The sequence below is a fragment of the Phacochoerus africanus genome, chromosome 8 (genome assembly GCF_016906955.1).
Source record: "Phacochoerus africanus isolate WHEZ1 chromosome 8, ROS_Pafr_v1, whole genome shotgun sequence".
Classification (NCBI taxonomy): domain Eukaryota; kingdom Metazoa; phylum Chordata; class Mammalia; order Artiodactyla; family Suidae; genus Phacochoerus; species Phacochoerus africanus.
The window spans coordinates 45,682,249-45,703,405 of NC_062551.1; positions in this window are offsets into that span (position 1 = coordinate 45,682,249).

Consider the following 21,157-nt stretch of genomic DNA (forward strand, 5'->3'; position numbering starts at 1 on the left):
TTTTTGGTCTTTTTAGGGCCACACCCTCTAAATGTGGAGTTCCCGGGCTATGGGTTGAATGAGAGCTTCAGCTGCTGGCCACAGCAATGCCAGATCCGAGCCATGTCTGCAACCTACACTGTAACTCACAGCAACGCTGGATCCTTTAACCCACTGACCGGGGCCAGAGATCGAACCTGCACCCTCATGAATATAGTTGGGTTCGTTACCACTGAGCCACAACAGGAACTCCCTCGTACTCTTTTAATACATGTATATACAGATATACAACACACTGTTTGTATGTTTTAATTAACAAAAACTTTCTGACTGCTACTGAAGTTAAAAGAAGGAATGAATAAGGTAACCAGTTAGGATGTGGTGTTAGTAATTCACACATAAGACGGTGTGTTGGACTCGAGGTCAGCAAACTATGTACGGCCTATGAGGCATCTGCCTGATTTTTGTGAATAAAGTTTTATAGGAACGTAGCCACACCTATTCCTTTGTCTCTGGCTACTTTGGTGCTATAGTGGCCAAGCTGCGTGGTTACAATTGAGACCATGGCTTGCAAGCCTAAAATATTGACTCTCTGGCCCTTGTGAACAGTAGAAATGTTGAGAAAATGACTAGATTCCAGATTGTTTTTTTAAGGTTGAGCCAACAGGATCAATAGTAGTTGGATATGTGAGCTCCTGGGAGAGTGGAGAAGCTAAGAGCTGGGAATCTTCAGCAGACAGTTTATTAAGCAATTGGACTGAATGCAATCACTTGATAAATGAGTGAAATACTGAGAGGAGAAGAGGCTCAAAGATTGTGCTCTGAGACGTCCTTCCACTTAGAAGTCCAGAAAGGAGGATCGGACATTAGGTTGACTAAGGTCCTGGTTTGCCCAAGTCCAAAGTTTTCCAGGATGTAGGACTTTGCAGCGCTAAAACCAGGATAATCCCAGGCAAACTGAGGTGGTTGATCACCCTACGTGGTATCTAAAAGGAGAATGAGAAAGACTGGTGAACAAAGTAGAAAATGATGAAAGTTAGGAGGGATGCACCAGTAGATCCACTGTAACACCTGCTGGAAGAACAGTAACTGACAAAACGGAGGGTTTTGGTGGTCTTAGAAAGAGTGGTTTTTCACAGCGGAATTATGAAACAAAAATCACTCCTGATTTGAAAGGGCTTTTTTCTTTTTTTTGTCTTTTCTAGGGTCGCACCCACGGCATGTGGAGGTTCCCAGGCCAGGGGTCTAATCGGAGCTGTAGCCCCCAGCCTACGCCAGAGCCACAGCAACGCCAGATCCGAGCCGAGTTTGTGACCTACACCACAGCTCATGGCAATGCCAGATCCTTAACCTACTGAGCAAGGCCAGGGATGGAACCTGCAACCGCATGATTCCTAGTCAGGTTCATTAACCACCAAGCCACAATGAGAACTCCTGAGATGGCTTTTAAAAAAATAGAAGAGAGCCGCGGGAGCGGCCCAAGAAATAGCAACAACAACAACAACAACAACAACAAAAGACAAAAAGACAAAAAAAAAAATAGAAGAGAATTCTGAAACAATGGTGGCAGTGAATGGGTAATGTTTCGCTTTCCTTGAATCCTCCCATCGCCTACCAAACAAAACAAATAAGAGAGGAACTCAAGGCAAAATAGAAGTGCTCAGGTAACATCTACATCAAAGCTAAGTGGCAAGGCATCCCCTCGAACCCTGACAGCGGATTAACGGGGAATAAGCTTTTTATGGGATGAAGCAGAAATAAAGCAGGGAGTCTCTGACAGCTCTGAGAAAAGAATAATCGGATCATAAATATACTTACTAGAAAGTATAGCAGACTCATCTGAGAGCAGCAGCTGGAAGTGAAAGGCAGCCTCCTATACGCAGGTAAATTCAGCGCAGATAAAAGTGTGAGAGCAGCCTGGGCCCCATAAACTCTAGAAACCAAACCACAGATGCCTTTTTAGGACAACATTTGCTACTCAGGAGACATTCCTGGTAGTAGAATCCCAATTGAACAACAGGACAGGGGTGACAGGAGCAAAGGAAGAGGTGGGCTAGATAAAAGTTGGGGGAGGGGAGGGGAGGAAGCAGATTTCAGGAGTTTGTATTTAAAGCTACATTTTGAACACTCTTAGGAGACCACAGAGGGGGAGCTTTAATGCTATGAAGCCATAAATCTACCCTTGCCTAATTCTTCTCCTAAATGTAGGATAATAACATTTCAATTAAAAAGGAGTAACAGGAGTTCCCATCATGGCTCACTGGAAACAAATCTGAGTAGGAACCATGAGGTTGCAGGTTCTATTCCCGGCCTTGCTCAGTGGGTTAAGGATCTGGCGCTGCCATGAGCTGTGGTGTAGGTCGCAAATGTGGCTCGGATCTGGCGTTGCTGTGGCTCTGGTGTAGGCCGGCAGCAACAGCTCCAATTAAATTCCTAGTGTGGGAACCTCCATATGCTGCGGGTGCGGCCCTCAAAAGACAAAAGACCAAAAAAAAAAAAAAAAAACAAAAAAAAACCCCCCAAAACATGACTGATATAATGCTATCTATGAAAAACTCACTTCACATATAGGTACATTAAAAGTAAGAGGACAGAAAAAGATCACTATGCAAACACTAATAAAAAGAAAACTAGAATAGTTATAATTAACGGTAACAAAGACTGAAAAGCGTAAAAATTACCAGGGCTAAAGAGGAACACGACATAATGATAAAAGGACCAATTCACTGAGAAATGATTTTCAATGTGTATGTCCCTAACAAGAGAAAAAATTCACAGAAATGAACGGAGATATATACAATTTTACAGACTTCAACATGCCTTTGTCAATAACTGATAAAACTGGGCGTTCCTGCTGTGGCTCAGTGGAAATGAACCCGACTAGCATCCATGAGGAGGGGGGTTCAATCCCTGGCCTTGATCAGTGGGTTAAGGATCTGTCATTGCCATGAGCTGTGGTGTAGGTTGCAGATGTGGCTCAGGTCTGGCTCTGGTATAGGCTGGCAGCTGTAGCTCCAATTTGACCCCTAGCCTGGGAACTTCCACATGCCCCACCTGCAGCCCTAAAAAGCAAAAAAGGCAAAAAAAAAAAATTGATAAAACTAGTAGACAGAAAAGCAGCAAGCATATGGAAGGACTAAGTAACAATCGTGTAAATGAATGTAATCAACATTTATAGTATACTTTACACAACAGTATTAGAATACACACTCTTCAAGTGTGTATAGAACATTCACCAAAATAGACCATATCTTGGATCATAGTTTAGATCATAAAGCAAACTGAAACTGAAACTATACATCTTGTGTTCTTTGACATAATGTGATTAAATGAGAAATTAATAACAAAGAGGAAAACCTTCAAACACTTGGAAATAAATACACCTTTAAATAGCCTATGAGTCAAAGAGGAAAACTTGAACAGACAGTTGATCAATGAGGATAGAGGGATGGCAAATAAATGCATGAAAAGATGTTCAACATCATTACCCACTGGGAAAATGCATATGAAAACCATGATGCGATACTACTTACTAAACATCTATTAGAATGGCTAAAATAAAATACATTGCCAGTACCACGTGCTGGCAGGGATACAGAAACTGGAACTCCTACAATTTACTGGAAGGGATGCAAAATGGCATACTTTGGAAAAGAGTTTGGCAGTTTCTTATGAAGTTAAACATATATGACCCAGCAATCCTACTCCTGAGTATTTACCCTAGAGCAATGGAAACATATATTCACACAAAAGCCTACACATGGATATTTGTAGTAGTTCTGTACATGGTTGCCCCAAACTGAAAACAGCCTAAATGTCCTTCAGTAGGTGAACGACACATACAATGGAATAGTATTCAGCAAGAAAAAGGCATGAACTATAAGCATATGAAAGAACTTGCATGGATCTCAAGAGCATTATGCTGAGTGGGAAAAAGATCTCTAAAGGTTCCTGTATAATTCCATTTATATAACAGTCTGGAAATTAAAAAAACTGTAGAAATGAGAATAGCTCTGTGAGAAAGACTAGGGGAGGAAGAGAGTATAAAGTGGTAGCCTGAGGGAGTTTCTTTTTTTGGGTGGAACTATTCTGTATCATTATTGTAGTTATATGAATCTCTATGCATATTAAAATTCATTGAACTGTGCACAAGAAAGCTTTGCTGTCAATTTAAATGAAAAAAAAATTTTTTTTGGCTTTTTTTTGTCTTTTTGCTATTTCTTTGGGCTGCTCCCACGGCATATGGAGGTTCCCAGGCTAGGGGTTGAATCGGAGCTGTAGCCACCAGAGCCACAGCAACGCAGGATCCGAGCCGCATCTGCAACCTACACCACAGCTCACGGCGACGCCGGATCGTTAACCCACTGAGCAAGGCCGGGGACCAAACCCGCAACCTCATGGTTCCTAGTCGGATTCGTTAACCACTGCGCCACGATGGGGAACTCCTGAAAAATTTTTAAATAGGAGTTCCTGTCGTGGTTCAGCAGTTAACAAACCCGACTAGGATCCACAAGGATGCGGGTTTGATCCCTGGCCTCGCTCAGTAGGTTAAGGATTCAGCGTTGCCATGAGCTGTGGTGTAGCTCACAGACACGGCTCAGATCCCACATTGCTGTGGCTGTGGTGTAGGCCAGCGGCTACAGCTCTGATTGGACCCATAGCCTGGGAACCTCCATAGGCCATGGGTACGGCCCTGAAAAAAAGACCAAAGTAAAATAAAATAAAATAAAAATTTTAAATAAACCAATAGGCAATGTGGCTTAACCTTTCACAAAATTGCCATAAAATAAAAAAATGCCACAAACTATTATATACAGAATGGATAAACAACAATGTACTATTGTATAGCACAGGAAAATATACTCAATATCCTATAATAAACCATAGTGCGAAAGAATATGAAAAAAATCACTTTGGTATATAGCAGAAATTAACATTGTAAATCAACTATACTTTAAAAAAATAAAACAACAAAACTGTCAAAATGTTTCAAAACAAGATTCACATTTCTGAAAATGGTAAACACTCAAATAATAATACAACAGAGTTTTAAAAAACTCAGATATGAGACGTTTGGAGAAAAAAATCCACAAAGATGGTGATAGATCAGTAAATAATTAGAAGTAAAATTAAACATCATTTCAGAGGTGAGGATCAAACTAGAAGGAAAATAAAAATGAAAATGCATGACAGATAATGCCTTGAGAGAAACAGGAATTGGAAGGAGAAAAAAAATTTCAAAATCAAAAAGAAATGAAGGAGAGAGGAGGAATTAGAATATAATAGATACAGAAGTTAGGCAGTGAAAAATCTGCCAATAAGAATTCCAATAAGAGTACAATAGAACAGAACAATTGCGAAAATTGATTCAGGATAACTAAAATTAAAGACAAAAGGACTGAAGCTATATTTTGAAAAAGGAAACCATGTGTTCAGGAGGTCATAACTTTGGCCATCCAGGCATAAATTCACCTGAAAGGAAAATCAGATTGTCATCTGGCCTTTTTATTTTTTTTTACAGCCACACCTGTGGCGTATGGAAGTTCCTGGGCCAAGGGTTGAATTGGAGCCGTAGCTGCTGGCCTACACCACAGCCACAGCAATGTGGGATCCTTCCACTGAGTGAGGCCAGGGATTGAACCTACATCCTCATGGATACTAGTCAGGTTATTAACCGGCTGAGCCACAGCAGGAACTCCTCATCTGGCTTTTCTACAGCAAAGCTTTATTCCAGAAGACAATGCCTATTTTTCTGTTTAAGTTATAAAAAGATGTTGATTTTGAGCCAAGAATTTTATATCTAACCAAATTGTTATATATGTGTGCAGAAGCTCAGGGGGTATTATTCCCCTAACCCCTTCCCAAGGAATCAATCAGAAGATGAGCTTCAGAACATGGAAACTGAGGAGTTCCCATCATGGCTCAGCAGTTAATGAACCCAACTAGCATCCATGAAGATGCAGGTTTGATCCCTGGCCTTGCTCAGTGGGTTAAAGATCCAGCATTGCTGTGAGCTGTGGTGTAGGTTGCAGATGTGGTTTGGATCCCACATTGCTCTAGCCTGGGAACTTCCATATGCCGTGATTGTGGCCCTAAAAAAAAAAAGACAAAAAAAAAATGGAAATTGAGTGATATCAACCTAGGGACTGGAGTGAGCATTAAGTATATAGTAATCTGTATATCTAACACCAAGTGGTAGCAATAAGGAAGAAAGTATGCTTAGGTATAGTAGATATGTGTAGTTATAATCATCCAGGAAGTAGGGTGAGAACATGTGGTGGGTATATGAAAAGTACAATAAGCTTGTAAATTATAGATATTAACAGAGGGAGTAACTATTTCAAATCAGAACCTAGGGAAGGGAGAAGAGGTTAATTATTTTCATGTTCCTAATATTCCTTATATTAGGAAACCAGTAGGTACTAGCAAAAAGAGAGGAAGAAAACAAGTTATTAAATAAATTTAGTAGAATAAAAATAATCATTGGATCAAAAATATAAACTTGACTAAATATGATGAGATATGCCCTCCAAATAAAGAATAAGTAAAACTGTGTACATAGTGAAAGACTGTCTAAAAAAATATGGATGTGTGAATGTTCAAGTGTTTATGTATCATAATTCAAAATGACAGAACTAAGGCCAAACACTGATTATACTAAAATATGCTGTTACTGGAGTTCCTGTCATGGCTCAGTGGTAATGAACCCAACTAGTATCCAGGAGGATGTGAGTTTGATCCCTGGCCTCGATCAGTGGGTTAAGGATCTGGTGTTGCTGTGAGCTGTGGTGCAGTTCGCAGACGTGGCTTGGATCTTGTGTGGCTGTGGTTGGTAGCTGAAGCTCCAATTGGACCACTAGCCTGGGAACCTCCATATGCTACAGGTGTGGCCCTAAAAAGACCAAAAAAAAAAAAAATGCTGCTATTTACAAAAAACAGGAAGGGTATTATATTTTTAAGTGTTTTTTAGAATAAGGCAGCAGAGATCTTAACACAGTAGAACAGTTAAACTTAATTGATATTTACAGGACACAACCAGAATACACATTCTTTTCAATTGTGCATGGAATAGTCCCTAGGATAAACTACATATTAGGACACAAATTGAGCCTCAACAAACTTAAGGGGATAGAAATTATTTCAAGCATCTTTTCTGACCACAATGGCATGAAACCAGAAATCAACCACAGAAAGAAAAATGAGAACAAAAGGATTACATGGAGACTAAACAACATGCTACTAGAAAAGCCAGTGGGTCAATGATGAAGTCAAAGAGAAAATTAAAAATACCTTGAGACAAATGACAATGAAAACACAGTCATACAAATATAGTCTATGCGATGCAGCAAAAGCACTCCCAAGTGTGAAATTATAGTGATACAGGGCCTTCCTCAAAAAAAAAAAAAAAAAAAAACAAGAAAAATCTTAAGTTCTCCTGTGGTGCAATGGGTTAAGGATCTGGTGTTGTCACTTCAGTGGCTTAGGTCACTACTGTGGTGTGGGTTCGATCCCTGGCCCAGGAACTTCCACATGCTGTGGGCATGGCCAAAAGAAAAAAAAAGAAAAATCTCAAACAACCTAAACTACTGCCTAAAAGAATAGAAAAAGAAGAACAAAGAAAACCTAAAGTCTGAAGAAGGAAGGAGATAGGAATGACTAGAAAGGAAATAAAGTATTTTTTAGTTGTTATCTACCAGGAAAGGGAAATGAATAGGATGAAGAGGACTTCTTTCACTATAGACCTAGGTAGATCTAGGTTGGGAACTATATAAATACCTTACACAATTATAAAACAAAATTAACTTAAAAAAATGCCTGAGGAGTTCCCATTGTGGCTCAGGGGAAACAAACACAACTAGTATCTATGAAGATGTGGGTTCGATCCTTGGCCCTGCTTAGTGGTTTAAGGATCCAGCATTGCCACAAGCTGTGGTGTAGGTCACAGATGAGTCTTGGATCTGGTATTGCTGTGAGCTGTGGTGTAGGCCAGCAGCTGCAGCTCCAATTTGACTCTTAGCCTGGGAACTTCCATTTGCCACAGGTGCAGTCCAAAAAAAAAAAAAATCCCTGAAACCAAAAGAGAAAGGAAACAATTCAATTTGAATGTGTATCCTTTTATCCTTTGGTTATCTTAAGAACAAACTACACACAGACCCACAAAATCTTAACTTTGTTTTTAGTAAACATATTAGTGGTTGTGTTGACACTGTTATTTGGAGACTGGAATAAAATAAATGAGCAATTTAGTTGGATTCTTTTTTTTTTTTTTTGGTCTTTTCTAGGGCCGCTCCTGTGGCATATGGAGGTTCCCAGGCTAGGGGTCGAATTGGAGCTGTAGCTGCTGACCTATATACCACACTGGATCTGATTTGCGTCTGTGACCTACACCACAGCTCATGGCAACGCCGGATTCTTCACCCACTGAGCGAGGCCAGGGATCAAACCCACAACCTCATCCCACTGAGCCATGACGGAAACTCCTAGTTGAAGTCTTTGAAACTGAGACTTTCAGTATGGGAGAGAGAAAATACAGAAAGAAAGAAAATACATATATTACTTCACTGATGTGAGAGAATAAAACCAGGGACAGATGTTTAGATTTATTCTATAATTATACACACAAATGATAACTCTTATGTTCTTCCTTGGTTCCATATCTGCATGTTATTTACTGTTATCCCTATAATAATCCCATTTCATTAATCCAGTGATTCATTAAACAATTATTATGGAACACCTTTTTTTTTTTTTTTTGGCTGCACCCATGGCATGTAGAGGTATCTGGGCTAGGGACTGAACTTGAGCCACAGCAGTGGCAATGCTGGACGCTTAACCTCAAGGCCACCAAAGAACACTTATGGAACATCTTTTATGAGTAAAATGTTTGACTTTTCTATGTTGAGTAAAACTGCCATTGTTCCTGCCCCTTACAAGCTTAACAGTAAGAATATAAAAGATTACACATGACTAAGGTACTGCGTAATTTTAAAATCTGGAAAATTGCAATGAGAAAATACTGTGGAAGAAGTGAATTTATTGTTGTCTAGCTCAGTCTTTCTAAGGAAGTAACTTTTCGCCTGAGACCTGAAGTATGATATGAAGCCAGCCATGCAAAGAGCTAAGTTTGGAGAATTTCTAACAAACTGAACAGTCTGTAGAAATTTTTGAAAAGGTAAAGGACTTGGCTTATTTCAGATGCTCAGAAGTGATAAAATATTTGGTACATAATGAATAGTGGGGAAAAGTAGATTGAGAAGTTGCTGGATAGGATTTTGGTTGAGATATGTCAAAGAAAAATAAGATTATGGAGACTTGCATAAGCTACTGTAAGGAGTTTGAATTTTATTCTTTTTTTTTTTTTTTTTTTGCTTTTTAGGGTCTCACCTTTGGCATATGGTAGTTCCCAGGCTAGGGATTGAATCAGAGCTACAGCTGCCAGCCACAGCCACAGCCACAGCAATGTGGGATCCCAGGTGTGTCTGCGACCTACACCACACCTCATAGCAACACCGAACACCGGATCCTTAACCCACTGAATGCATTAAAAATAGGAAACCCAAATCCTATTGGTATAAATTCTTATTTATTTGATGTGAGGTGGTATATTAACAATCTATTGTTTAATAGAGTATTCAGGTGATTCTGATCTACACTTGAATTCGGAAAGTACTGACTTGTTTTCCAAACAACCTCCTTCGTCTTTCTTAAGCATTTATGACTTCTTTTTCAAACTGAAGGCCATACATACCATCTTCACTTAAGAAAGGACATGTCCCCAGTGATCTGGTATTGCCATGAGTTGGGGTGTAGTTTGCAGACGCAGCTCGGATCCCACATTGCTGTGGCTATGGTGCAGGCTGGCAGCTATAGCTCTGATTTGATTCTCTAGCCTGGGAACTTCTACATGACACACCTGTGGCCCTAAAAATATAAATAAATAAATGAAGGAAAGGACACGTCCCTAAGCAGGACATTAGATCTTAAAGAATTACTGTTAAATTTTAGATGTGATTACTATATCATTATGCTTTGCAAATATGTCCTTAGTCTTAGAGATTCATGTGGAAATATTTACAGATGAAATAATAAGATGCCTAGAATTTGCTTCAGATTAATCTATGGAGTTGGCTGGAGTTGGCTGTGAGAAGTGGATGGATGAACAAGATTGTAAGTTGACAACTGTTGAGGATGAGCAATTGCTATAATGGGTTTTTTCCACTTTCATCAGTTTACATTTATGTATGGGAAACTATTTTAATGCAGAAAAATAGGAAGTGAGACCATGTGTGGATGATGAGGAGAGCTAACCAGTGTGAAAATTTTGTAAAATAGAGGGCAAAAAAATGATTGGTAGCTATAGGTGTTTCTAGGATCAAGGAAGTTGTGTGTGTGTGTATACTTTTACAGGAGACTTTTTAAAAATGTCTTTATATGCTGATGGGACAAAAGCATGAGAGCAGGAAAATTATTTGTGAAAGAGAAGGGATGGGGGTTGCAAAAGCACATGCAAGAAAAGGTTATGTCAGAGAAGACAGCCTTCAAGACCCAGTAAGATATTGGCCTTGGACAGGAGCATTTTATTAGCAGGAAAAGCAGATTATTGGAATTTATGTACAAGTTAGGTGATCTGACTGCATGAGAGAATATTCCATTTGTTCCATTAAAGCAGTTTCTATCATAAATAAAAATATTTTAACTTATAACCTCAGAAAGAGATAGGCATGGGGAGTTCCCGTCATGGCTCAGCAGTTAGTGAACCCGGCTAGTATCCGTGAGGACATGGGTTCAATCCCTGGCCTCACTCAGTGGGTTAAGGATCCGGCGTGGCTGTGAGCTGTGGTATAGGTCGCAGATGTGGCTCAGATCTGGCATGGCTGTGGCTGTGGCCGCTGGCTTCGGCTCTGATTGGACCCCTAGCCTGGGAACCTCCATATGCCAAGACTGGAGCCCTAAAAAGAGAAAAGACCAAACAAACAAACAAACAAACAAACAAAAAACCAAAAGATAGGCATGGGAGTTGTTTTTTTTTGGAAGATATTTATTTTATGTTTTTAGGGCCGCACTTATGGCATATGGAAGTTCCCAGGCTAGGGGTCAAATGGGAGCTGTAGCTGCTGACTTACACCACAGCCACAGCAACTCGGGATCCTTAAGCTCTTGAGTGAGGTCAGGAATAGAACCCGTGTCCTCATGGATACTAGTCAGGTTCGTTACTGCTGAGCCATGATGGGAACTCTGTGGAAGTCTTTATAAAACCCAAAAAATCCAGATGAGTATAATTTGAAAGCAATCTGAATCATAATGGGGTGGGGGTTTTTTGTTGTTTTTGTTTGTTTGTTTGTTTTTTGTCTTTTTAGGGCCACACCTGCTGCATATGGCCACATATGCTGCATTTGACCCAGGCTAGGGGTCAAATCGGAGCTGTAGCCGCTGGCCTACACCACAGCCACAGCAATGCCAAATCGGAGCCACACCTATAACCTACACCATAGCTCACGGCAGTGCTGGATCCTTAAATCACTGAGCAAGGCTGGGGATCAAACCTGCATCCTCATGGATACTAGTTAGGTTCTTTACCTCTGAGCCACAATGGAACTCCCATAATGAATATTTTTAATGTAAACAGGCAGGAGGAAAACTTTTCTGGGTTCTAATGGAGTACACACACCCTAATATATGTCTGTTGATGGAAATGTTAGTGTCAGGGGAATCCAGGATAGTTCAGTTTTCCCCCCATTTCTACCAGAGAAGTTTTATATCTCCCCACAGAGGAAACATCATGTGTTTACTCTCTGGTTATCTTTCAGACTTGGAGTTCAGATGTAAAACCAAGGAATCATGTCTGCAAAAAGAAATCTGTGAAGTAACATCATCCCAACAGAAGATAATGAAAACAAGTCATAGCCTTGTGGGCTCCAGTATCAGAGATGCCTGGACATGCAAAGGCCAGTTTGAGAGGTAACAGGGGGATATCTGGGCCAAGCATTAATGGCCTACGAAAAAATGCCAGCTTTCAGCCTACAAAGACCTCTTACTCTACATCAGCAAATTTATCCTGAAGAGAAAATTCTATAAATTCAAAGAATGTAGGAAGGCCTTTATTTATGGTTCAGGATTTATAGGATAGCAAGGAATTCATATTGGTAGGAAACCCTATAAATGTAAGGAATGTGACAAGGTCTTTAGTCATTTTTCCTATCTTACTGAACATTAAAGAGTTCATACTGGTGAGAAGCACTATGAATGTAAGGAATGTAGAAAAACTTTTTTCGTGACTCACATCTTATTCAGAGAATCCATACAGATGAGAAACCCTATGAATGTCAGGAATGTGGGAAGGCCTTTAGACAATCTGCACACCTTTCTTTTCTTTTCTTTTTTTTGGGTCTTTTGTCTTTTTAGGGCCACACCTGTGGCATATGGAGGTTCCCAGGATAGGGGTCCAATTGGAGTTATAGCTTCCAGCCTACACCACAGACACAGCAATGCAGGATCCTTAACCCATTGAGCGAGGCCACGGATCAAACCCATGTCTTCATGTATGCTAGTCGGGTTTGTTAACCACTGAGCCATGACGGGAACTCCCAATTTTCACACCTTACTCGACATCTGAGAATTCATGGTGGTGACAAACCTTATAAACATAAGGCATGTAGGAACTCCTTTATTTGTGGCTCAGAATTCACTTGGCATCAGAGAATTCATACTGGTGAGAAACCCTATGGTTGTAAGGAATGTGGGAAGGCCTTTAGACTGCGTTCCCAACTTGGTCAACATCAGCAAATCCATACTGGTGAGAAACCTTATCAATGTAGGGAATGTGGGAAGACCTTTCCTCATGGCTCACAACTTACAGAACACCAGAGAACTCATTCTGGTATGAAATACTATGAATGTGAAGAATGTGGGAAGGCCTTTATTTGTGGTTCCCAACTTTTCTAACACCATCAGATTCATACTGGAGAGAAATTCTATGAATGTGCACAATGTGGGAAGACCTTTATTTGTGCCTCACAACTTACTCGACATCAGAGAACTCATACTGCCAAGAAGCCCTATAAATGCAAGGAATGTGGGAAAGCCTTTATCTGTGGCTCAGAACTTGCCTGACATCAGAGCCTTCACACTGGCAAAAAATCCTATGAATGTAAGAAATGTGGGAAGGGCTTTAGACAGACTGCACAACTTGCTCAATATCAGTAGATTCATACTCTAACATAATCTTGCCATTTGTCACTGATAATCAGATTTCAAGCTAGAGTAAAATACAGTGGATGTATCAACTCCTTTTACCTGGTATTCGATTTACTCAGAACCAGAAAACTTGACACTGAGAAAAACTGATAATGAATATAGAAGAGTTTTCTTTTTGGCCTGGTCCATGGCATGAGGAAGTTCCTAGGCCAAGGATTGAACCCACACCATAGCAGTGGCAATGCCGGATCCCCAACCCACCAAACATCAGGGAATTCAGAAGAGTTTTCTATCATGATTCAAACCTTATTAAAGTTCTACAGATTTACACTAGAGAATGTGGTGAATGAGAAAATGCTACCATTTACTATTTATTTGACATGAGGCTAATTAACATCTCTGTGCTTAAATACTAAGTGGTAAACTGTTGATAGTAAGAGTATCTATTTGTAATAAAGACCTTGACTCCAGTTTTGTTTTGTTTTGTTTTTGCTTTTTAGGGTCGCACCCGCTGCATATGGAGGTCCACAGGCTAGGGATTGAATTGGAGCTGTAGCACTGGCCTACACCACAGCCACAGCAATGCCAGTTCCGAGCTGCCTCTGCAACCTACACCACAGCTCATGGCAACGCTAGATTCTTAACCCACTGAGTGAGGCCAGGGATCAAACCTGTGTCCTCATGGATACCAGACAGATATGTTTCTGCTGAGCCACAAAGGGAACTGGGTACAAACCACTTAAATAGTGTGGGAGATGGTTCTGCTACTTGTTGTCAAGGTTACACTTTGCATTCTTCTCTGTACAACATATGCTGTGTCCTCCAGAGCCTCAGTTATAGATTTAATCAACCTAAGTCAAAAATTTTGATAGCTGGTGCTTAGGGTTTGGCTAATAGGATGGGGGCTCTCCTTAAGGTGGTCCTAGGCTGTATGTCTTTCCCTGGATGCATCTGTATGTGTCTTAGAATTGTGTGTCTCAGTTCGAACATAAGCTGTGACTGCTCAGGGGAATGATGCAGCCTGTGACTGCTGATTGTGTGTCTCAACTGGGCACTGGCCTCTGTTCTTTAGACATATTTGGGGGGGAAGACTGGTCCCTGCAGAATATATGCAGCCATCAGCAGTCAATAGAGAAAGCAGTCATGGGGTTTGCTGAGGTCTATACTCTTTAAGAGCAGATGGCTGACTAAGACCTTAAAATATTTCTTCTGCTGCTGCTACCCATGCCGCTGTCACAACAAAGATCCTGACTCTCTGGATTATCTGGGAGAAAAAAAAAAACAAAACCTATGGTTCCCTGTGGCGCAGATACTTATTTAACAGATCCTGCTACCGAGGTCAGCCCCCATTTCAAGATTGTCAGGGCTACCTTCTACCACCGTAGAACCCTCACCTAAAGACTGCACTCGGAGCTTTTCCAATGATCTTATCCCTATAAGACTCCCCCCACCCACCCCACAAGGAGCTCCAGGTTCTATGACAATCTTCACTGAGGACCCCTCACCTCCTCACCCAACCCCAGGTCCCTAAGGTGTAGGATCTTCTTCAGCATTCCCTAACCAGAGTAAGTGGCTACCTCCCTAGCCTCATAGGGACATAGCATGCCCTCAGAACCCCAACCACCATCCACAATCAACCCTCTACAACCATAGTGGTCCACTGGTCACCACATAATACATAACCTTTTATAGTCTTTATTGATACCAGTTTCCAAATCATGATAATTCCCAGAAACCCCACTAAATTTAAAGGAGGAACTCACTGTGTTCTTTGGGGACATTACTGGACATAAAATTAAAGGCAAATGAGTCCACCTTACCTTGACTATTGACACAATAACTCTGCCTAATTTTCCAGTGGTCATACCTCATACCTTCTTTGGATTTTCCATTGTCAATACAGATGCTCCCATCAGTCAAATGGTCATTTGAATAAAATTAAAACTTTGGCCTTTAGTGTTGGCCTCACCAAATGGGACCTTCTGGATCTTCCCCAACCCATTAAAACTGTTGATATGGCCCAATATAAATTGAAATAGGGCCTTTATGGATGGAGAGCCATTACACAAGATTTTTTTTTTTGTCTTTTTGCTATTTCTTGGGCTGCTCCCTGCGGCATATGGAGGTTCCCAGGTTAGGGGTCTAATCAGAGCTGTAGTCTCCGGCCTACGCCAGAGCCACAGCAACGCGGGATCCGAGCCGCATCTGCAACCTACACCACAGCTCACGGCAACGCCGGATCCTTAACCCACAGGGATCGAACAAGCAAGCGCAAGGATCGAACCCGAAACCTCATGGTTCCTAGTCGGATTCATTAACCACTGCGCCACGATGGGAACTCCTTTTAAGAAATTTCTGTTTCTCTCTTTTTTTTTTTTTTGTCTTTTTGCTATTTCTTGGGCTGCTCCCGTGGCATATGGAGGTTCCCAGGCTAGGGGTCCAATTGGAGCTGCAGCCACCAGCCTACTCCAGAGCCACAGCAATGTGGGATCCGAGCCGCGTCTGCACCCTACACCACAGCTCACGGCAACGCCGGATCGTTAACCCGAACTGAGCAAGGGCAGGGATCGAACCCGCAACCTCATGGTTCCTAGTCGGATTCGTTAACCACTGTGCCACTACGGGAACTCCACAAGATCTATTAAGAGACAAGGTGATTATCGCCACTGTTTCTCTGTTATACAATCAAATATGGCCTGTCTTGAACATGGAAAGAATGAGTGGTACCTCACAGTGGATTACTATAACCTTAATGCCATGGTCCCACCCATTAAAATGGGCCCTAACAAAACTGAAATGACCAAAGGTGTATAAGCTTTCACTTATAAAGTAAGTTCTGGGGACCTAATATATAGCATGGTGACGTTAGTTAATAAGAGTTAATAATACTGTACTGTACACTTGAAATTTGCCGAGACAGTAAACCTTGGGTATTCTCACCACATACAAACACACAAAGCTATAAGGTGACTGTGTTAACCTGATTGTGGAAATCATTTCACTGTGTGTGTGTATAAAATGTTGTATACTTCATTTATTTATTTATTTATTTTTGCTTTTTAGGGCTGCACCTGCAGCACATGGAAATTTCCAGGCTAGGGGTCAAAGTGGAGCTACAGCTGCTGGCCTATGCCACAGCCACAGCACTGGAGGATCCAAGCAGAGCCTGTGACTTACACCACAGCTCATGGCAACACCGGATCCTTAACCCACTGAGCAAGGCCAGGGATCGAACCCTCATCCTCATGGATACCAGTCAGGTTCACAACCCACTGAGCCACAATGGGAGCCACATTACACATACGTAAATAAATATTTTAACATATATAATTTTACTTGTCAGTTTTATCTTAATAAAGCTGAGGTGGGGGAATAAATGACCAACACCATCCAATTTTCTACCGCTAAATGCTTTGCTCTTACAGATTTGGCTCCTATATTCTATTCCGCATCAATTTCAACAGATTTTCAGTTCAAATTCAGCTTTAGACGGATGTAGTACATTTTTACTCAGTTGCCCATGGGGTACCTAAGTAGCCTGGGTGTTGCACACAATCTCTGCTGATAAAGACCTCAACCAGGAGTTCCCTGGTGGCTCAGCAGATTAAGGATCTGCATTGTCACCACCGTGGCCAGAGTTCGATCCCTGGCCCAGGAACTTCTGCATGCTATGGGCATAGCCCCCAAAAAATAAGGACCTCAATCAGATCCAGGAATCTCTATGTTCCAAGGTATGGCAACATCCTCAAGTTAGGATATTCACTAGACACTCTGACACAGGACATACAAACATTTACCACTGCACTTACTGAGAGGGGATGGCTATTTTTCTGCCTAGGGGCCTGTCACCTCAGTTAAATTCTCAGGCCCCATCTGGTCTGCTGAAGGCGACTCCATTCCTGATGCAGTTAAAAGGCAACTTCGAACTTTATCAGCCCCAACCACTTTCGACCAAGACCAACACCTATTAGACTCCTTTGGCTTCTAGAAAAAACATATTCCTATTTACCAATGTAACTAATTTAGTTACTAGCTTATTTATGCTTTCATTTGCAAGCCCTGTGCATGTGGGCCCTTTGCAACAGGAGGACCTAGAGTCAGTTCAGATGACCATATAACGCTGCTTCCTTTACTACCTCATGGAGACTCCTTCATGGTGGAAGCTCTGCAACCACCTGTTATGCTTCTTGGGGTCTGTGGACCACCCCAATTGGCCATAAGTTGCCTACGGACTTCGGGTGCAAAAATCTGCCCTCTCCTTCCACATGTTACGCACAATTAGAGCTACAACAGCTGGCTATAAACGGAGTCAACCTGGATGTGGAAGCTCTCAAAGGACCTGCCCCCCTGTGACTTCACACTTAGCTGCCCATTATGTTCTGGGTCATGGAAACAGCACCCTTCAGGGCCTCTGAGCTCCCACTGTTGAAATGGAAGTGGTACTCTCAGGACAGTGCCACACCTGGGATCTGGTGTATCCCACCTGTAGGAGGAAGTAACCTCCTCTGTCCTCAGTCCCTTGCCAGATGCCGTAATACTGGAGGAGGTCTTCCCTCTCCCAGACCCCTTGGTTACCTGGGGAGCCCTTTGGGATCATCTGAGTAAAGAGAAATTGAGTTTGCTTATTTTATAGATGGTAGCACCACCGTTTCACATGACAGAGCTTGCTAGAGGGCTGCTGTTTTTTTTTTATCCCTCATCCAAGACATCTCTGATAAAGGATGGGACCTAAGGGTCAGCACGATTGGCTGTACTGTGGGTGGCCATCATGGCACTGGAAGATGTCCTGGTCAACAATCCTGGACGACTGCCAATAATCGAGCCATTTAATCCAGTCAATGGCAAAAGCAATTCCTCATTCAAGGCCTCCGCCTTTGGTGTAATATAAAGAACTTTGGGCCTTGCCTTGCCTCTTAGCTATCAAAGATAAAAATACAGGTGTTAGGTGGTATCTATAAACTGTTCGGAAAATACCAAACAGAGGACATAAAACAACAACCATACCATCAAGATCCCACCCAGGCTCCAGCCACGATTTCGTCTGACCAAACAAACAGGAAAAACAGACTCCAGCATGGATGAAGGCCCCAGAACCAAGATAATTTAAGGAGCTGTTAAACCTCAGAATAAACAGAGCCAGAAGGTTACACTTGTTGACCTAAATCCCCCTTCCCTGTTTCCCAAGCCCCCTTCCCCTTTCTCCTTGTGACTACGTGACCTATCACATGAAACCCTAACTATAAAAAAGCCCTTGCCCCAATAGGGGGGAGCCTGAGTTCGCTCTGCCCAGTGCTCCCAGCCACTCTGTTGGTCAATACACCTGCTTGTGATCTCATTGCTCCAGCCTCTGTTTCTCTGGACTCTGTAGTCCTAAGGAAAGGTCACAGGTGTCTCTGCCTACACCAAGGCTCGTATTGCTTCCGCCCTATTTAATGCCCAAGCTGACAGAGAAGCACAAATTTTAGAAACTAAGGTAAAAACTTCCTCAGATTCCATTTCTCTACTTCTAATCCAATGGCCCATGAAATATCAGAACTCAGGGGAGACTTTAGTGCTCCTTTAGTGCTTGATGTGATTGCAAAGAGCTTTTCCTCTGTTCTGTCATGATCAACGTGGTGACAAGCCAATGCACTCTCTGCAGGCAGACCTGTCATTGGCAGTATAATTGCTGTAGGTCCTGCCCCTACAGTGGCTGGCAAATAGATTTTATCAGGCCACTGCCCTCCTCTGCTGGTGCCATTCACTATGCCTTGACCATGGCACATGCCCACCTGAGCAGCTTACAGGCCTAGCCCACTAGACGTGTGACTGCAGAATCTCCCTACCTGGCCTCAGTAGAATGCTCTTCATTCCCCTTGGAGTTCCAGACAGGCGCTCTACCCTATGGCAAAATGCACTGATAACATCTCAATTGCCTTTCCTTGCTCTCTGTGGTGACACTTCACAAATCAAGATCATACCAGAGAGGAAATTCCTCCCTGCTTCTATCCCTTTGAAATCTTGCTCCCATCCCAATTTTTTTTTTCTTTTAAGTCCTCACCCTCAGCATATGGAAGCTCCCAGGCTAGCAGTCGAATTGGAGCTACAGCTGCTGACCTACACCACAGCCACAGCAATGCCAGATCCAAGCTGCATCTGCGACCTACACGGCAGCTCACAGCAATGCCAGACCCTTAACCTACTGAATGAGGCCAGGGATCGAACCTGCATCTTCATGGATAATAGTCAGGTTCATTACCACTGAGCCACAATGGGAACTCCATTCCCATCCCAATTTTGATGGAAGTCAGACTTAAGAGGCTGTTGATTATTACCCATTCACAGTTGAACGCCCCTCGGTTATCTGCTAGAGCTATTCAGGTGCCCTGATGAAGACGATTTTGCTTAAGCCACAAGCTTTGCCAAAATTTTCAAGCTATAAAGGAGACTTAATTGACAATTCCAGGACCCATACCCACCATGGTGTGGAGAGCAGAAAGAGGCCAAGGAAGATTAAAATAGGTCTGTAGTAACCAAATTTTCTAATTTCTGTATCTGATGCTTTGACATCTGGGGCCTTGCTGACCAAGAGAGACTGATGCTCTCAGCATTAGATTCCTAGAGTTAGCAAATGATTCTCCTGTGAGTGTGCCTTTCATATGCAAACTAACCAATCCAGGGCCCTAATCCCAAATCAGATCCTCTATCTGACTTTTATACTCCCTTATACTGGGGGTTATGACTTTTCTGCCCTAATCACCCCAGAACCAGGTATCATTCAACTGGGGCAGCACCTACACCCTGAGCCCAGTGAAATTATTCAAACAAGCCAATTCCAAACCTGCTTAGCCTGCTTACCTGCCTTGCCCATTCCTTTCCATGAAAGCCACAATAAAGGCTCTCCCAGAGTTCCGTCCCTCTCTCTGCCTACCACTGGCCCTAGTTCCCTCTGGTTCCCTCATGTGGCCCTGTGTGGCACGGTGTGCCCCCCCCTCCACTTTGGAACTATGATAACAACCACCTAGCTTTCACCTCCTGATCTGTTAGTCTCACCATACCTGAATAAAAATAAGATCTACATTTTAAAACGTTGTCACATCCAAGAGCAGCCCCTACTGAGGAATGCAGGATCTCCCCAGACAACTGAGACCTGAAACTGGGACAACGGTCTTCGCTAGCCCCGTACTGGTGAGCAGCCCCAGTGCTTCAGGCTCTAACACACACGGAACAAATGTTAGTGCTTGGCCTTTGAGATTTTCATATCCCGGCTATGGTTGCTTTGGGTAATAATCTGGGCCTGGTACACTGCAGGCCACTGAGCAGACCCCAGCAGGCAACATGACAGCCAGTGGGTTTTGGGGTGGCACTGTCACCCATAGTCATTTGATCTCTTCAACACCATTGCCATAGCCCAACACTAGAGGGCACTAAAATTCCATTCCTGCCTTGCTGGCAGAAGTTTAGTTTTTCTTTTTTTTTTTTTTTTGTCCTTTTTAGGGCTGCATGGAGGCATATGGAAGTTCCCACGCCAGAAGTCGCATCAGAGCTATAGCTGTCAGCCTACGCCACAGCCACAGTAACATAGGATCCAAGCCACATATGTGACCTACACCATAGCTCATGGCAACACTGCATCCTTAACCCAGTGTGAGGCCAGGGATCAAACCTGCATCCTCATGGATCCTAGTTGGGTTCGTGAACCACTGAGCCACGAAAGGAACTCCTAATTTCTATTTTTTTGCTTAAATTTTATTGACATATAGTTGATTTGCAAGGTTGTGATCATTTGTTCTATACAACAAAGTGATTCAGTTACACAGGTACACACATTCTCTTTCAGATTCTTTTCCCACACAGATTATCACAGAATATAGGGTAGAGTTCTCTGTGCTATACAGCAGGGGACGTACCCATTGGGCAAAAGTTTAGTTTTAAGCAGCCCCTACTGGCTATTTTAAATTCACGAGGGAGTCACACCACATAGGAGGCAGCATTCATACTTGCA